The sequence below is a fragment of the Rutidosis leptorrhynchoides genome, chromosome 11 (genome assembly GCF_046630445.1).
Source record: "Rutidosis leptorrhynchoides isolate AG116_Rl617_1_P2 chromosome 11, CSIRO_AGI_Rlap_v1, whole genome shotgun sequence".
NCBI classification, from domain to species: domain Eukaryota; kingdom Viridiplantae; phylum Streptophyta; class Magnoliopsida; order Asterales; family Asteraceae; genus Rutidosis; species Rutidosis leptorrhynchoides.
The window spans coordinates 96,139,641-96,160,823 of NC_092343.1; positions in this window are offsets into that span (position 1 = coordinate 96,139,641).

The following is a 21,183-nucleotide window of genomic DNA, read 5'->3' on the forward strand; positions in this document are numbered from 1 at the left end:
AACATTCATCACAAAGTGTCTTTTTTAAATCTTCATATTTTCATGTGATCTTTATGCCTGAAAAAAAAATTCGAAAAAAATTACTCCCCCACTTCCTCCCAAAAAAGTGCTTCTCTCTTGATTAAATCTCTCTCTCTGTCTATATATATATATATATATATATATATATATATATATATATATATATATATATATATATATATATATATATATATAGGCAAATGGTCCAAAAAGGTAACATAAGTTACCAAATTTGACAATCAAGGTAAACCCAAATCGTGTAAGCCCGAAAAGGATTCCAAATTAATTTTTGCATAAGAAAAGGATTTCGTGTTTAAAAAATTATAAAATTGAGGTAATATCCAATGAAAAAAATTCTAAAATCGCGAATTACTTCAAATTGAAAGTTGGAACAGATTCGTAGTGCTTCGATTAGCATTTGTTGTGAAGTAACTTGATCCAAAACATCACGAAAAACAACGAATCGAGATGAACAAGTCATTTTTTTTGGGTTACCTTGATTGTCTAATTTGGTAACTTATGTTACCTTTTTGGACCATTTGCCATATATATATATATATATATATATATATATATATATATATATATATATATATATATATATATATATATATATATATATATTAGAAAGTAGAGCATGATAAAATGTAGTCCATGTGTGTTTAATATATTAGTAAGTTGCAAGTTATATTTTGTGAGTTATTTTTTATTATTATGGTAAGGCATGTTTCAACACATAACCCTCAAATTTTCGTCTTATAGTTCCAGAGCTTCTGTTTGATTGTTGCTGTCAAATCTTTGTTTTGTTTGTAGTGTGTAAGTTGTGCCTTAATAGCCTAGTTGGCTCATGTATATAGAGTTATGTATGTCGAGTTTTTTGGCTGGCTTGGCTGCTCAAATTTATGCAGCCTCCTTTTTGTACTATTGTGATAATGATAATATTAATAATATGGGAGTTCTAACACTCCTTCTTTATATATATATATATATATATATATATATATATATATGGGTGTTATAATTCCACACTCATTTTTTATACATCTAACACAATTATAAGTAACTAACCAAAATACCCTTGATGTCATAATTCTTTAGTACTCATACTTGCTCCGTATTATTTTTGTTTATTCTTTTTTTAAACTCCTCCATAACTCTTTACACTTCTTCCACCTACCTGGTATTCTTTCACTTCCCATCTCAAAAAATCATTCCTCCTATATAAACAATTTTAATCCCACCTGATTGTGTCTAAACTCCTTCTGTTTGACTATAAAGCTAATAATTTTTAAACATATCTAAAGCATTAATGGCTTCACTTAAATGGGTTTGACTTTATTTTGCTAAAGATTGAACATCAGAACATTGACTAATGTTTTTGGGTTAAGTAAATCCAATTCAAATGAGATCAGGTTTTGATTGACAACAATGGCATATAAAATGAAAACGTAGCCATTTTTTTTTATTTTTTATTTTTAATAAAGGTCATTAATGATGAAATTGTGATTGAAAAATCTAGAATGTTTAGATTTGAAACATTTTTACTGTTATCGACATATCAATTGACATGAGTAATTAAAGTTGACTTGGAATGGATGGATATTAGGGCAGAGGTAGACAGGCAGGAAGAAAACTCAGATGAAAGAATTGAAAGGGAACAGTAAACAAAATACGGAGTAATTTATATTTAGTCTATAAGGGCAATTTAGGAAGTTATACCAAATAATGTTGGATTTATCAAAATGGAGTGTGAAAATATCACTACCCTTTTAGTCCATCTACACCTTTTTATGTATCTTGACTATCCTATCCTTTATATTAATTTACTTAAACCCCCTTTAACTATTTAGTTTAACTCTTTTTCTTTCCCTTAATATTAAATAATACCCGTATATTCTTTTAATCAAGATCACTTTCAACCCTAATTCCTAAACGTAACGCGGCTACTCTCTTCGTGGAGTCGATTAACTCTTCATCATAACTGCCACTTAGTTCCTCAAGTTCTATGGATACCGTAAGTTTATATTAAAAAAAATAAACTCTAAAACTTATTATTGATATGTTTTTTCGTGTAATGGGTTATGATTTCATATTGTTTCGTATACGGATATCGATTGTTTATGTTGCCGATTAAAAGTTCTTAATTTATTATATTGTCGGTTAAAAGTTGTTTTTTCTTATTAAATTGTTGATTATGGGTGATGTAGCATGAGGTGTTTCATTTCCATTAAGTTTTTCAGTATCCATTTATGTACACATTATTTATTGGTACACGTATCCACCCCTCATTATGCATGTTGTAGTGACCCGAACTTTTTCATGTTTATATATATTAATTGAGATTGATATTTACATGATTAAATGTTTCCAACATGTTAAGCAATCAAACTTGTTAAGACTTGATTAATTGAAATATGTTTCATATAGACAATTGACCACCCAAGTTGACCGGCGATTCACGAACGTTAAAACTTGTAAAAACGACATGACGATATATATATGGATATACATATGGTTAACATGAGATTATGATAAGTAAGTATCTCCATAAGTATATTAACAATGAGTTATATACATATAAACAAGACTACTAACTTAAGGATTTCGAAACGAGACATATATGTAACGATTATCGTTGTAACGACATTTAAATGTATATATATCATATTAAGATATATTAATATATCATAATATCATGATAATATAATAATTTAACATCTCATTAGATATAATAAACAATGGGTTAACAACATTAATTGAGATCGTTAACTTAAAGGTTTCAAAACAACACTTACATGTAACGACTAACGATGACTTAACGACTCAGTTAAAATGTATATACATGTAGTGTATTTAGATGTATTAAAATACTTTTGGAAGACTTCAAGACATATATCAAAACATTCATACTTAACGAAAATGGTTACAGTTACTTTCCCATTCTTTTCTTTCATCAAGAATTCTAGTCGTATTTTTACCCGTATTATACACAGCTTCAAAACGTACTTACTATGGGTATATACCAATAGGAACTAGCATGGGATTCCACTCTTGATTATGTCATGTATGACTAATCAATTTTAACTTCTACCATGAGCTAGTCAACTAACTAGAACTCCTTTTAACCCCACTCACCACTCACCAATTACCACTCATCATTCACTCCATTTCACTTCCAATTCTCTTTCTAATTCTCTCTCAACACACCCACACTATTATGAACGTATTTTTCCAGTAGTTAATCATCATCTTCATCAAAAATCACTTCAAGAATCAAGCTATAATCATCATAGGAAGAACACTTCAAGAACACTTCAAAAATCCCTTCAAGTTTACTAATTTACTTCCAAGCTTTCTAATCCATTCCAAGTAATCATCTAAGATCAAGAAACCTTTGTTATATACAGTAGGTTATCTTTCTTATTCAAGGTAATATTCATATTCAAACTTTGATTCAATTTCTATAACTATAAACTATCTTAATTCGAGTAAAAATCTTACTTGAACTTGTTTTTGTGTCATGATCCTACTTCAAGAACTTTCAAGCCATCCAAGATCCTTTGAAGCTAGATCATTTCTTATCACTTCCAGTAGGTTTACCTACTAAACTTGAGGTAGTAATGATGTTCATAACATCATTTGATTCATATATATAAAACTATCTTATTCGAAGGTTTAAACTCGTAATCACTAGAACATAGTTTAGTTAATTCTAAACTTGTTCGCAAACAAAAGTTAATCCTTCTAACTTGACTTTTAAAATTAACTAAACACATGTTCTATATCTATATGATATGCTAAATTAATGATTTAAAACCTGGAAACACGAAAAACACCGTAAAACCGGATTTACGCCGTCGTAGCAACACCGCGGGCTGTTTTGGGTTAGTTAATTAAAAACTATGATAAACTTTGATTTAAAAGTTGTTATTCTGAGAAAATGATTTTTATTATGAACATGAAACTATATCCAAAAATTATGGTTAAACTCAAAGTGGAAGTATGTTTTCTAAAATGGTCATCTAGACGTCGTTCTTTCGACTGAAATGACTACCTTTACAAAAATGACTTGTAACTTATTTTTCCGACTATAAACCTATACTTTTTCTGTTTAGATTCATAAAATAGAGTTCAATATGAAACCATAGCAATTTGATTCACTCAATACGGATTTAAAATGAAGAAGTTATGGGTAAAACAAGATTGGATAATTTTTCTCATTTTAGCTACGTGAAAATTGGTAACAAATCTATTCCAACCATAACTTAATCAACTTGTATTGTATATTATGTAATCTTGAGATACCATAGACACGTATACAATGTTTCGACCTATCATGTCGACACATCTATATATATTTCGGAACAACCATAGACACTCTATATGTGAATGTTGGAGTTAGCTATACAGGGTTGAGGTTGATTCCAAAATATATATAGTTTGAGTTGTGATCAATACTGAGATATGTATACACTGGGTCGTGGATTGATTCAAGATAATATTTATCGATTTATTTCTGTACATCTAACTGTGGACAACTAGTTGTAGGTTACTAACGAGGACAGCTGACTTAATAAACCTAAAACATCAAAATATATTAAAAGTGTTGTAAATATATTTTGAACATACTTTGATATATATGTATATATTGTTATAGGTTCGTGAATCAACCAGTGGCCAAGTCTTACTTCCCGACGAAGTAAAAATCTGTGAAAGTGAGTTATAGTCCCACTTTTAAAATCTAATATTTTTGGGATGAGAATACATGCAGGTTTTATAAATGATTTACAAAATAGACACAAGTACGTGAAACTAAATTCTATGGTTGAATTATCGAAATCGAATATGCCCCTTTTTATTAAGTCTGGTAATCTAAGAATTAGGGAACAGACACCCTAATTGACGCGAATCCTAAAGATAGATCTATCGGGCCCAACAAGCCCCATCCAAAGTACCGGATGCTTTAGTACTTCGAAATTTATATCATATCCGAAGGGTGTCCCGGAATGATGGGGATATTCTTATATATGCATCTTGTTAATGTCGGTTACCAGGTGTTCACCATATGAATGATTTTTATCTCTATGTATGGGATGTGTATTGAAATATGAAATCTTGTGGTCTATTATTATGATTTGATATATATAGGTTAAACCTATAACTCACCAACATTTTTGTTGACGTTTTAAGCATGTTTATTCTCAGGTGATTATTAAGAGCTTCCGCTGTCGCATACTTAAATAAGGACGAGATTTGGAGTCCATGCTTGTATGATATTGTGTAAAAACTGCATTCAAGAAACTTATTTTGTTGTAACATATTTGTATTGTAAACCATTATGTAATGGTCGTGTGTAAACAGGATATTTTAGATTATCATTATTTGATAATCTACGTAAAGCTTTTTAAACCTTTATTGATGAAATAAAGGTTATGGTTTGTTTTAAAATGAATGCAGTCTTTGAAAAACGTCTCATATAGAGGTCAAAACCTCGCAACGAAATCAATTAATATGGAACGTTTTTAATCAATAAGAACGGGACATTTCACATGTTTTGCTTCATCATGCTTTAGTGAAAATAACTTTAATATATGAAATATAATGACATCTTATTATAAATGTATCATGTCATGAACATATTCATATAAAAATGTGACATATAGTGATTATGTTGATTTTGTTTTGGTTTCATTTAACAGGCAAGTTCAAGTGAGTTGGAAAATTTATCAGTAGAAGACGAAGAAATTTACATATCTAGTTCGAAATTTGAATCCTCTGATGCTTTACTTAAGAGTACGCGCTCATTTTATTATGCTAAAGGATATGGAATTACTATTCGCAGTTCAAAACCAAAGAGTATAGTTTTGCAATGTAGCCGAGGCGGTTCTTATCGAGATACATTGGGAATTAAAGAGAAACGGAAGAAAAAAACAGTGTCTATTTTGATTGAATGTCCCTTCCGAATTGATGGCAAAAAGATGAGTGATGGTTCTTGGATGTTTAAGTCATACAACTTGAGACATAATCATGATCCTGCTACTGATATGTCGGGACATGCATCCTCCCATCAATTATCAGCGGATGAAATAAAAAGTGTTAAAGATATAATGATGGCTGGAATACCTCCAAGACAAATTCTTTCTTCTTTGCGTCAACGAAACCCTAACCTATCAGCTATATCAAGAACTATATACAACGTGAAGAAACAAATACGAAAGGATAACTTGAAAAAATGGTCTATAATTGGTGCATTATTCGAGGAGCTTGCAAAAGGTGGATTTACGTATGATATTTTACATAACTCGGAAGGCCGCATAACTCGTTTGTTCATTGCTCACCCTCTTTCAATTAAACTAGCTAGAATCTTCTCGAATACATTTGTGATGGATTGCACATATAAAACCAATAGATATAACATGCCCCTTCTTGATATCATCGGAGTTTCTTGTTTTAACAGTTCTTTTTATTCTGGATTCGCGTTTTTGGAAAAAGAGGACGAAGAGAATTATATATGGGCATTACATGTGTTTGAGAAGATTTTGGGACAAGGTAATCATCCATCCATAATTATGTCAGATAGGGAGTTAGCTCTAATGAATGGCATAAAGAATGTATTTCCAAGTGCAACAAATCTTTTATGCGTTTGGCATATTGAAAAGAACGTGTTGGCAAATTGCAAGAAGCATTTTGACCGTGGTGAGAAAATTCAAATACCTCACAACTGCAACATGCCTCTATTTAGAGAGCTTATAGGTCGTGTATCTCGAGTTGCCTTAGATGAGATACATAAGCAATACCAAAAAGCTAAAGCAGGTAGTGTTTTCAAATACCTTATTATTACGTACATTTCTAAGTTCTTTGAATTTAATTATTATTTGATACTTTAGGTACTTTATTTCCTTGCACTTGCCATTTTATGAATACTATGGGTCTTTCTTGTGCTCACAAAATAGATGGTTACCTTGGATCAACACTTACATTGGATCTTATTCATCCACAATGGAGAATTGATACCTTTTCCTTGAATTCGGAAATTGAGGTACAAAATGATGATGAAAACAGATTTGCTGAGATCTTAAATGAGTTGAAATCAAAGTACCAAAAATGGCCGTTAAGCAAGAAAGAACATGCTTATTCGATGATTACTCAGTTTTTGAATGAATCCAATATCTTCTTTGAGCCGGTGATTCAACGTCCAAAAGGAAGGCCACCGAAACATAAAAAGGGGAGAGGAATTACTTCTACCACAAGAAATCCTTCAAGATTTGAGTATGTGGAATCATCACGGATACACAATTGTTCAAGTTCCACTTTTGTAGCTAGCAGGAATAGTGAAGTGAAACAACCCAAGCCGTATTTAACTCGAGTAATTTTTTTTTAAAAGTAATTAAAACATTTACGTGCCATTTTGTAGCGACCCGACCAAATCGTCATTGACGGCGCCGACTACTTAGGTCCCGTTACGTGGTCGTAGTCCCTATATGAGACTCGTTTGACCAAAATTATGTCGCATTCTTTTGAAACGTATCATGCTTGCAAAGTTTATTTTACCAAACAGATCGACAATGAGTTTAAGTGTACAAAAGTTATAAAGTGTAAATGAAATAACTTGCGACATAATTAGTTTAAAATCACAGTTTGCTATAAATAGCGAAAGTATGTAAACAACATGTTTGAATCCAAAGGTGCTATCACTAGCGTATGTATGTATGTATGCTTGACCCCAAGCAAGAAATCAGAGTGTATGCATGCATGCTTGACTCCAAGCAATTATGAGTGTACGCGGAAGCATGTATCAAATAGCCAAGTATGAACCTGAGAAACATATAGAAAACTGTCAACGAAAAACGTTGGTGAAATCATAGGTGTTTGTAATAAACGTTGTTTTTGAACCACAAGATTTAGTATTCCCATAACGTTGATTATCAAAATCGTTTGCATTCCAAAAGTATTGTTCGCGAGCACCCAATTATCAAGACTTAACATTTCCCTCCATAGAACCCCATCACAATAGTGTTAGAATATACACTGTTTCTCGAAAATATATTTCATCCGTAGACGGTAGCGAACCGTCCGAAATGAGGGTTTGTCAAACCCGTATGGCCACACAATATAAGTTCTCGCTTACACCCTGCAAGTGTAACTAATGATAATCGAATTGAGGATTTTTGTTCTAACTCGCTGTGGAATGTTTGTTTTCCGTGTACTTGTGTTCAAAGTATAAAAGTAAGTAGTACAAAATGTAACAAAGTATATGTCTCTCAGCCCACAATTTAAAAGTATAAAAAGTTGTTGAAAAGGTGGGACTATGATCTCACCTCGAGTGCACGAGTATAAAAGTACTTCACAAAGTAAATGTGTGCATGATAGTTGCTTAGCCTTGACCTAAACAAATAAGTTGTATCAATTAACCGATTACGACACAAGGTCGGGTGAAATGTGTTCAATTAGTCCTATGGCTCGTTACGACTTGATTAAGTAGCATGTGAATCAGATTATCACGTTTCATGCAAGATACAAGTATAGAAGCGAGTTAGAAAGATTGTATAAGTATTCGGTTAAGTTTGGCTAAAAGTCAAACTTGGTCGGGTCAAAGTCAACGAAAAAGTCAACACGTTGGGGTCGGGTCCCGAACTATTTTCCTGAGGTTTTTAATCATATATAAGCATGTTGGTCAAGTTTCATGTTAATCGGAGGTGCGTAGCATAGTTAGAATTAAACGAAAAACGACAATTTTGGACAGCCCCTGATAGTTCATCTGGACGGCGTCCAAAATGGCTGGACGGCGTCCAGTATTGAAGGCTTGGACGGCGTCCAAAAGGCTGGATGTCGTCCAAGTCTGAAGGGCTAGACGGCGTCCAAGAATCTGGACAGCGTCCAGATCTGTATCCAGGCCCTGTTTTGCTGCAACAAAGAAATGCACGAACCAAAACTCAAACAATCCCAATTTATGACCCGCAAATAATCAAAATATGTATCCTATATCATCGGGAAGGTATTTTGACAAAGGATACAACTAACCACATATCATCAATCGAGTTTATCATTTACAACAACAAAAACCTCGTCAAGAGATCGTTAAATGTTCATAATCAAAGTCTCAAGTTCGCAAAATGCATTTCATGATTCGGGAATCCAATTTATACATATGATATGCCGTTTTGAAGGTAACGAAACATACAATACAACTAAACACTTACTAACAATGTTTCATGGCATTCAAATCATCAAAATTCCATTTTAAGAGCTATCAAACCCTAGCCAAGAATCACAAAATCAATAATCATGTTAGTGATGTTTTTCCAAATCAACCTACACACCAAATTGAAGCTAGTGATACTAGTAACACAATTAAAACATGAACTTTAATAATTTAACAACATTAACTCATCCAAAATCAAAGATTAAGCACACCCATTTCAATTGTTCATACTAGTTACTCAAAACAACAAATCGAGCAAGTAAATCATATATTCATGCTAGACACGAGCCATAGACACTAACTAACACCATTTCAAATCAAAAACACGAATTTTGAGAAATCTAGAGTTTTAGAAATGTTACCCAAACGAGATGAAGTTGGTATCAAATTGTAGAGGATGAAGAGAGGATTCCAAATACGTAATTTGTTTTGATGTTGACCTCCTAGATCGAATTTAGATGATGAATGATTGAATTGGGTAAATGTGTGTGTGTTCTTGCTAGAGAGAAAGAGAGAGAGATGGAGATGATTGAATGGTGGTGATTGGGGTGGACTAGTTGACCTAGTCAACTAGTTTGCCCCGTGTCAATTTTAGTCCCTCGAGTTTAGAAGCGGGTGCGGGATTTTACCGAACGAATATTTTGAAAACGCTCGAGTAAACGAGTGATGTTATAATTAAGTAACGAAAATATTATGAACGTTAGTCAACGGAAACTACGAATTTAGATAACGGAAGATATTATCTAAAAAAAAAAAGACGGTCGTTAAAATAATTTAACGGAAAAATGCGGGATGTTACATTACCTACACCTTAAAAGAAATTTCGTCCCGAAATTTAGTTGAAAGTAGTAGTCGTTGTTCCTTCATCGAGATCGTGCGTTGCCCATTCTACGGATAAGTGAAAGTACTTCATCGGGCATTTCAACAAACTTTGACAGTCGGGGTTTTACGTTGTTTCAGAGTTTGGTTTCATGATTCAAAATTTCAACCGGTTCTCCTAGGAAGGAAAGTTTGTCATCGATAGTAGGTTCGTCGAAGAGGGTAACGAGTCCTGGTTTCGCAAGGCACGTCTTTAAGTTTGATACGTAGAATGTGGGATGTACGGAGACTCGAATGAGTTGAAAAATCTAAACGGCTAGTAACGAGTCCGAAACGCCCCAGGATTTTAAAAGGTTTTGTGTATCGCGGATTTAGCTTCCTACGTTTCCAAAAACGGATTGCACCTTCCTAAGGTGCGACTTTTAACGTTACGCGGTTACCCACTTGGAATTCGACAGGTCCACGTCTAACATCGGCATAGCTCTTTTGGCGACTACGGTCCGCCTTGAGCCTTTCTTGGATTTGAACGATCATAACGGTTATCTCATGAATGAGTCCGGGTCCGGTGGTTTGCATGTCAACTACTTCGGTTCAACAATTTAGAAAATGACAATTGTGGTTATACGAGTTCTCGAAAGGTGTGGCGTCAATACTCGAATGAAAATTATTGTAGTACTAGAATTCGGCTAAAGGCAAATACTTTTCTCAAGTGAATTTGAAGTTGATAACGCAAATTTGTGTTACGGTTTTCAAGGTTGAATTGTACATGTGCTTTGTTCTTCGGTTTGTGGATGATACGCGGTACTCATGTCTAAACGTGGTCCCGAGACTTTTGTAAGGCACTCCTAAATCTAGAAGTGAAACGAGGATCTCGATCCAAACGAGGTACATTTCCTTAAGATAAATTTTAATAAGTTTGTTAGGACTTGAAAAGTTTAGTTAGAACAAGTTTCCTTTTCTCAAGAATTTCGCGCCGCGGAAGATTTATCGTTTTCCAAAAATGTTCGTCGGGACTATTCACCCTCGAGGCGAATACTAGTATAACGTGGAGAGTCTCTCTCTCCATTGAGAGTTTAGAATAAAAGATTTCCTGAACCGGAATTATGAGGGTGATGCAAGAGAAGTTTCCGCCCCGATGTAAGCATAACGAGTAAATTGTAGTTAATCAATAAGACTGTGCGAGGACGAGATAGTATTCATGTATAACGTATGTTTGAAGTTGAAAGAATTCGTCATTCATTCGGAAGCATAAATATGGTTCGACAATATTCGAAGGTGTGTCCCCGGTATGGTTGTTGTCAGTACTTTCGGAGTTTTCATATGTCCAAACATGAATAGATGAAGTCATGTACATGGCACATGGTGGTGATTAGGTTGATCGAGTCCAACCACCATCACGTGTCATTAGAACTTTGGTATGACTTACCATAATATAACCACGTTGATCGAGTGTCGTTATATTACGCTAACTCATACCTCCATTCCCACATCACTCCATAGATTCAAGTTCGTATAATCATAAAGTTTTAAAATGAACAAAGTGTAACGATGTCTCTATCGTGACTCGTATTGAATCGAAAGAATTAGTGCAACTCGGAAGGAGCGTTTCCCGAGGAAAGTGTATAAATGATTGTTCACGTCAATGCGGTTCAAGTCAAACAATAATGTCCTTAGGCACGAAAAGAGTAACGAATTATGATAACGAGTAGTACTCAACGGTAGTGATAAGTAGTGACGACGATACTCACCTAGAGTAGTGATGGTAGTAACAAGAAGTGGTATATAGTGAAGAACACTGGTGTGGCACCGATAGTAAGTTGAGACGGTGGCGAATAACAATCTGGGAGACAGAGTTCCCGAACAAGTGTGACTAATGAAGTCGTTGTCATCCTTTCGTGTATGAATCTTGAAATTAACGTGGTTTACCAGAAAGTGGCAGAATACCGATTCGTATGATGAAAGTTTGGTATCATTAAGAAGTTTGCCTAAGAATGATTTAAGTATAATGCACAAGTAGTCAAGTAAGTGCTATCTATAGCAAATGTATGTTAGAATGCAATGGCTAACAATCCGGTTGTAGTCTAGATTCACTAATGCGTCCTAATGACTCTGTCAGACACACTAATACATATCCTAGTTCCCTACAACCAACGCTCTGATACCATCTGTAGCGACCCGACCAAATCGTCATTGACGGCGCCGACTACTTAGGTCCCGTTACGTGGTCGTAGTCCCTATATGAGACTCGTTTGATCAAAATTATGTCGCATTCTTTTGAAACGTATCATGCTTGCAAAGTTTATTTTACCAAACAGATCGACAATGAGTTTAAGTGTACAAAAGTTATAAAGTGTAAATGAAATAACTTGCGACATAATTAGTTTAAAATCACAGTTTGCTATAAATAGCGAAAGTATGTAAACAACATGTTTGAATCCAAAGGTGCTATCACTGGCGTATGTATGTATGTATGCTTGACCCCAAGCAAGAAATCAGAGTGTATGCATGCATGCTTGACTCCAAGCAAGTATGAGTGTACGCGGAAGCATGTATCAAATAGCCAAGTATGAACCTGAGAAACATATAGAAAACTGTCAACGAAAAACGTTGGTGAAATCATAGGTGTTTGTAATAAACGTTGTTTTTGAACCACAAGATTTAGTATTCCCATAACGTTGATTCTCAAAATCGTTTGCATTCCAAAAGTATTGTTCGCGAGCACCCAACTATCAAGACTTAACATTTCCCTCCATAGAACCCCATCACAATAGTGTTAGAACATACACTGTTTCTCGAAAATATATTTCATCCGTAGACGGTAGCGAACCGTCCGAAATGAGGGTTTGTCAAACCCGTATGGCCACACAATATAAGTTCTCGCTTACACCCTGCAAGTGTAACTAATGATAATCGAATTGAGGATTTTTGTTCTAACTCGCTGTGGAATGTTTGTTTTCCTTGTACTTGTGTTCAAAGTATAAAAGTAAGTAGTACAAAATGTAACAAAGTATATGTCTCTCAGCCCACAATTTAAAAGTATAAAAAGTTGTTGAAAAGGTGAGACTATGATCTCACCTCGAGTGCACGAGTATAAAAGTACTTCACAAAGTAAATGTGTGCATGATAGTTGCTTAGCTTTGATCTAAATAAATAAGTTGTATCAATTAACCGATTACGACACAAGGTCGGGTGAAATGTGTTCAATTAGTCCTATGGCTCGTTACGACTCGATTAAGTAGCATGTGAATCAAATTATCACGTTTCATGCAAGATACAAGTATAGAAGCGAGTTAGAAAGATTGTATAAGTATTCGGTTAAGTTTGGCTAAAAGTCAAACTTGGTCGGGTCAAAGTCAACGAAAAAGTCAACACGTTCGGGTCGGGTCCCGAACTATTTTCTCGAGGTTTTTAATCATATATAAGCATGTTGGTCAAGTTTCATGTTAATCGGAGGTGCGTAGCATAGTTAGAATTAAACGAAAAACGACAATTTTGGACAGCCCCTGATAGTTCATCTGGACGGCGTCCAAAATGGCTGGACGGCGTCCAGTATTGAAGGCCTGGACGGCGTCCAAAAGGCTGGACGTCGTCCAAGTCTGAAGGGCTGGACGGCGTCCAAGAATCTGGACGGCGTCCAGATCTGTATCCAGGCCCTGTTTTGCTGCAACAAAGAAATGCACGAACCAAAACTCAAACAATCCCAATTTATGACCCGCAAATAATCAAAACATGTATCCTATATCATCGGGAAGGTATTTTGACAAAGGATACAACTAACCACATATCATCAATCGAGTTTATCATTTACAACAACAAAAACCTCGTCAAGAGATCGTTAAATGTTCATAATCAAAGTCTCAAGTTCGCAAAATGCATTTCATGATTCGGGAATCCAATTTATACATATGATATGCCGTTTTGAAGGTAACGAAACATACAATACAACTAAACACTTACTAACAATGTTTCATGGCATTCAAATCATCAAAAGTCCATTTTAAGAGCTATCAAACCCTAGCCAAGAATCACAAAATCAATAATCATGTTAGTGATGTTTTTCCAAATCAACCTACACACCAAATTGAAGCTAGTGATACTAGTAACACAATTAAAACATGAACTTTAACAATTTAACAACATTAACTCATCCAAAATCAAAGATTAAGCACACCCATTTCAATTGTTCATACTAGTTACTCAAAACAACAAATCGAGCAAGTAAATCATATATTAATGCTAGACACGGGCCATAGACACTAACTAACACCATTTCAAATCAAAAACACGAATTTAGAGAAATCTAGAGTTTTAGAAATGTTACCCAAACGAGATGAAGTTGGTATCAAATTGTAGAGGATGAAGAGAGGATTCCAAATACGTAATTTGTTTTGATGTTGGCCTCCTAGATCGAATTTAGATGATGAATGATTGAATTGGGTAAATGTGTGTGTGTTCTTGCTAGAGAGAAAGAGAGAGAGATGGAGATGATTGAATGGTGGTGATTGGGGTGGACTAGTTGACCTAGTCAACTAGTTTGCCCCGTGTCAATTTTAGTCCCTCGAGTTTAGAAGCGGGTGCGGGATTTTACCGAACGAATATTTTGAAAACGCTCGAGTAAACGAGTGATGTTATAATTAAGTAACGGAAATATTATGAACGTTAGTCAACGGAAACTACGAATTTAGATAACGGAAGATATTATCTAAAAAAAAAAAGACGGTCGTTAAAATAATTTAACGGAAAAATGCGGGATGTTACACATTTAAAAGGTGTAAACCATTCAATACAACCCGTTTAAACAATATCACAAGTTTAATGTTTACAAAAGGCACGAAGTCCATTAATCAAATGTAATACAAGTTCGACCCACTTAATATGATAGTTTTAATCTAAACTACACCCGAGCATGATTTGGGGCTAAACTACCCAAAACGCTAGGTCGACTTCCAAAAAGCTTCATCAAGCAACCAACAAGGGGAACTAATGCCCAACAACCCTTTTCCCTTTCTCCGCACCTGCATCTAAATGATAAACAACGAGAGGGGTAAGCTACCGCTTAGTGAGTGCAATAATTATACATATGCATATATAATCTATCTACTTGCATTCATTTACACAAAACCGCATACAAGCTAGGAATTTAACAACCATGCGAACAACAAGCATAAACTATTATCCGCAATTCACAATAAGCTAGCAACATCTATAGCATATAGTTCACAATTTAATATGCTAACACAATTTTACGCAACCATGGTTAACCAATCGTACAAAGGAATGGTACTCGAATTTCCCATCGGTGTTCATAACAACCGTTAGTGTACAACAACATATATCACTAACCCTTAGACAACACATATCCGTTCATAAAACCGTTAGTGTACAACGACATATATCACCAACTTGGACAACACATACCCGTTCATAAAAACCGTTAGTGTAGAACAACATATACCACTAACTCGGACAACACATATCCATTCATACAAATACATACATCATATACATACATGTATGCTTATCCCACTCACCTTAACGTCAAGATGATGATTATGCACTTCCGAAAGCTTCAAAGCAAAGTACCTAATACATTAAGTACACCTTCAATACACATACTAGTTGGACTAGACACCAACATTTAACACATGAGCATTTAATGACCTAAAGCATTAAATGACTCACATCCACTAAAACCGCCCATTAATGGCCATGACTCATCATAAATCACTAAAAGCTAGTGATTAGAGTCTACTATCGCCAACTAACACAATTTATGGGTATTTCATACCCATCTCACCTAACTAGGTCAACAATCACCCATTTGACCCATTTTAATACTTAGACTTACAATTTTAGTCAAACATGACCCATTAACAATTCTTTCATCATTTAACAAGTGTATTAGTGACTAACAATACCATTTAGCACTTACAACCTCGATTCATATGACCAAACCCTAGATTATAGCTATTAGGGTTTTCTTTCATCAATATAACCAAAATTCACCCATTTAACCCCCCAAATGGGTCATACAAGTCTCAAGTAAACAAAACCCTAGCCATAAACCAATTAAAACTCAAAACATAGAGTTAAGACTTACCAATACAACCACAACGTAGCTAGTGACGTAGGGAACAACTTTAAAGCTTGGGTTCGGGTGAGATTTGGCCTTCTTCTTCACCAAAGTGAGCTCTCTCACTCTAAAACCTTATCTCTCTCTCTAAATTTAATTTGGGTAGATGAGAATGTGATAAATGAGGATTGGATAAGGTTGAATCAGCCTTTAGACTCCCAAAACCGGCCATAAGTGAAAAGACCAACATACCCCCAAAAGATGCCATTTAAAAAGGCTAAAATTGTCAAACAGCGACATCTGTCGCGTTTCGCAACAACCTGTCGCGTTACGCGACACCCAGGACGCGACAAAGTGGACAGTTTGAAGGATTTTAACCTGTCGCGTTTCAGCTTGATTTGTCGCGTATCGCGACGTGCTGAAACGCGATACAGGGACCCCAAACGCGACAGGAGGCCTGATCACACCATCTTCAACATTTTCAAACATTTAAACTATACACAAACGTTTGCGGTTAATATTAAACGTTTACAAAGCAAAACACGTACCTTTAGTCCAAGTATGAGGAAAACGGGATGTTACATGATGTTGCCGGAGATACTAGTTATGTTCATCTTGGGAATACCTTAATCGATTTAAATGTGCATCCAGACATTGAAGGTAAAATATGTCATTTATAGTCATGAATTCTTGTTCTCTTTTTATACATAAATTAAATTAATGTATTTATTTTTCATTTTTATATTTTCAGATCAAGAAGAAGATTTAAACTTTCGTTAAAGAAGACGGTGAATGTTAGAACGTTTTTTTTCTTGAATCGAATTCTTTTTACTGAAGTTAATAGTAGATTTTGAGACATTCAAATGCAACCATGTTTTCAGTTTATATTTATGTTTTAATGACGGTGAATCAAGAGTTTTTTTTTTTTCTTGAATCCAATTTTCTTAATAAGTTAATAGTAGATTTCTGGACATGCATATGCAGCCATGTTTTCATGTTTTCTGAATGTTAGGGATGGCATATTTTTTTTGATTGTTTGTTACTATTTAATAGGTTTAAAGAAATCGAAGCTTTTATTTCAAAGTTTCATTGTACAAATGTTAATAATACATTTTTAATTTGATGCTCTCGAAAAATAAATTGGTAATTGCTTGATTTCATTATGTTTTAAATGTAGTTACATCGTGGTGCGTCTTGAAAAACAAGTAGGATTTTTAACGTATTTTAGTTTTATTTATTTATTTAGTGTTAAGTTAGAAATAAAAAAGGTTAAAATAAATAGTTAAAGGGTGGTTTAAGTAAATTAATAAAAGGATAGGATAGTCAAGTTACATAAAAAGGTGTAGATAAGCTAAAAAAAAAAAAAAAAAAAAAGTGTGAGGATCACCTCCCTAATAATATTGCTTCCTTTCTATATAGAGATATAAATATAAATAGAAAAAGAAGGCATGGATATTAACGTTCAAGAAAAGCATGCTTACATCGAGACTTCATTAAGGAAATCAATTAATAAATATAATACATTAAATAATTTAAAAATAAACGAGTGCGAGACGGTCCGTGCATTGATGCGGTAAATTATACTGTTCGATAACTTAAACATTGTTTGAGTATTTGCAGCAATACCGTCCTTACTTTTTATCCATTTATTTGTTTTGTGTGCATAAAGTAGGGACATAAAAAAGATATTTTACGTATTATTTTTATTTTTATTTATATATAAAAGTGAACAATTAATTTGTGATATTCTAACGAAAATTGAACAATTAATTTGTAACGAATAAAGTATTAAAATGCTATACTAAATGTAATAAACAAGCAAAGGGCCAGCCGCGAGATGCGGCGGCGGACCTAAGATTTGTTTACGTTACGCCAATGTGCAGAATATTAACCGTTACATGTTTACTCACGTGACAACGTTAACGGAATCGTGTATGATGCTTATTACAGAGCGTGTTACACTATTGCTATTACTATGCAACTAAAATTACATGTTGCTGTTAAGCAGACTTTCTAATCAGACTTTCTTTAGATTGAAGTAAAATAGGATGCAATAGCAACCTACAATCACAACCCATAAACATTGCAATCAGAATTCAAGTTGACATCATGCTGATTACAATGCAATAAAATGAAAATTTATTGAACCTGTGGCTTACCAGCTTTGTAAATTCAGTAGTTCAGAATCCCAAGCTCAATTACATATGTACCAAAATTTCTTGGCTGAATCCATGTACCTGATGAACTAAAAAATACGCAAAGTATAACGAAGGTCGTTGAAGGAAGCGTTTATGGTATAGTAACATTGAAGGAAAATTTGAATACTAACATGTTAATGATCACAAAGAAACATTTATGGTATACTATAACATTGTAGAAAAATTTGATACTAACGTGTTGAGGATCACACTCCGAGTCTTTCTTTAAAAACACAACAAAATAATAAAATGGTCACAACGTATAGATCTTTACCCGGCCGATTTTCCAAGTAAGCATAACGCTACCAATTTGATCTTTTGGTTGCTGACAAACTGCGGACACCTGAGTCATTTTTTCGATGCCACATACATAACTCAATAGCATCAAGATCGTTAAGACCATCAATAGAAACGTTCATCAAATTGCTTAGAAGTAAGACCTGCAGACATATATGATTGGATGTGAGTGACAATACATATATTTGAGTAGAAAAACTGCAACACCAGATCCAGGATTAAAAGAATGAGTAATTCCAACATCTTTTGATATACATATATCTAGACCACTACGTTCTCTACCTTGCGATTTACGTCTTTTAGAAAGCCTCTTGAAAGATGCAGTACCAGATAGAGAACATGTAGTGTTTTTAATAGAATTCTCAACATCTAGAGTAGAAGAAACATCATAGGTAACAATGGGTTCAAAATTGGCGGAAACATTTCGAATGGCTACAAATGTAGTAGCATCAAAATATCCAGTTGTCTTTTTTTTTCAAGTTCGCATAAGATATTTAGTATCCAATTACTATCATAAAAAGATACAAACTTTACAACTATTCAATCAATAAAATACACTTTAGGGAAACAAAATCATAACATCAGTAAGAAACCAAAAGAAGTGCAGTCGAAGAAAAGAAACATAAGGTTACAAAAAATTAAATTAAACATTACCTTACAGATAGTTTACATTGACAGTAGGAGAAATACCTTATAGCGTTTCCGTAGTGTTTCCGACCGCAAAGATGGTGGCAACAATGAAAAAAAAACGACAACAATTCAAATCATGGTTAGGTCAATCGGGTTGAACCCTAATTTCATTACTAAATCTTCAAGATTCACAGATGCCGATAGTAACCAATATTTGTATACACTTTTACAAAAACAACCATATTAGAAGCTCGAAATAGATTCGAACCCTAATAATCAAGAGAAGTTCAAATCAAATCGGGAAGAAAATCATCACCACCGCAAGGTCGACATGGAGGAACGCATTGGGAAGAAAACCATCGCCACCGCAAAATCGACATGGAGGAACGCACCGCAAACTGAATGCAGGGCTAAATCGATTCTCCTGCAGTTTATCAGATGAGGCAAGGCAGCGCAAAGTGTCATCTGCCATGAAAGGGGCAAATCGAAATCGCCTGAAGGTTCCAGAGGCATTGATGAAAGAATATGTCGAGGAGGAGCGACCGTCGTAGGGTGTAGGGAGGAGGAAAGTCGGAAGAGATGGGAAGAAGGTTCAGGAAGCTACGGGGCAGTTAATATCTGAATGTGTCGATTCACCTACATTCAAAAATCATCATAAGTAAAATAATATTTGCTACAAATGATTAAAGCAACTATCAAAAACAGACCAAGAATACACAATATGAAAGTGACCAAATGATTGTAATAGAATCAGACCATTACCAATATTACCAATAATATTAACAGCAGGAGCAATTGACATTCAAGAATACGAAGCAGGATCAGCAGCCCTGCGATAAAGCAATGCCTGCCTAATGGCATCATGTTTAGAGAAAACAAAGGAGGTACCAACATCTGTAGAACCATTAGCATTAACAAAACCATCGGACAACAAATTTTGAGCAACATTCCTTCTTTGTCTTTTTATGGAAGACATTTTATAGAATCAAAACATAAGAGAAACAAATATGAGTGTCAACTTGTTAGAACAATAAACATACAAAAAACTGCTTAAACATCCCAAAATTAAAGAACAACTAGTAAAAATCAATGACGGTGAAACACTAAAAAGGTAAAAATAAAACAACATATTACCTACGACAGAGATGGATCGGGCTACTAATTTGATGTTTTCAAATGGTGATCCTTTAGTCGCCTACCTTCAAATACAGAAAAAATTAAACATAAGTTACATGAAAAAATCATAACCAATTTCCATAAAAAATAATTTTTAGCAATTAATATATATCAATATCAGTTTACATATTACTTTATACGGAGTAATTGAACATATAAGCTTCTAAAGAAAAGGCCTATTGCTTAACAATTAAACCACACATTTTTAATAGCTTGTCATGTGTTCACCTTACTGCCCATTAATAAGTGAGAAACATTGAAACCCACCTTCTAGAGCTTCGTTTGCGATACATAGTGTAAACACGCATAAGGTGTAAATTTTTAAAAAAAAAAAAAAAAAAAAAAGAAGAAGAAAAAAAAATACCTGCGAAGGAGAAGAGGTAGATGGAAACGACAGTTGCGATGGTGGTGGTTGCGACAGCGATTAACAGTTTAAATGCGTCGACGCTAGAAGATGAGAGGAGGAGGAGTCGGGACGGTAGTAGGGTGAAATGGGAAGAAGCTTCAGGAAGTGTCCTCAAAATAAAACTTTTTGGGTTATAAAATTGGGTTTTGTTGGATGGCAAAAAACTACTTTTGAATAAAAAAAATAAAAGCACTGTTGGTGAATAGTGGGCTGGAAGTTTGCTCAATTGTAATATTACAAGCAGGTGGTCAGCCACGCGTTGCGGCGGCTACCCCTCATTTACGTAAAAAAATTTTGTATCATCCAATTATATATTCTAATAAAAATATATTAAAGTAAATCAGTTAACGTAACCTATAAG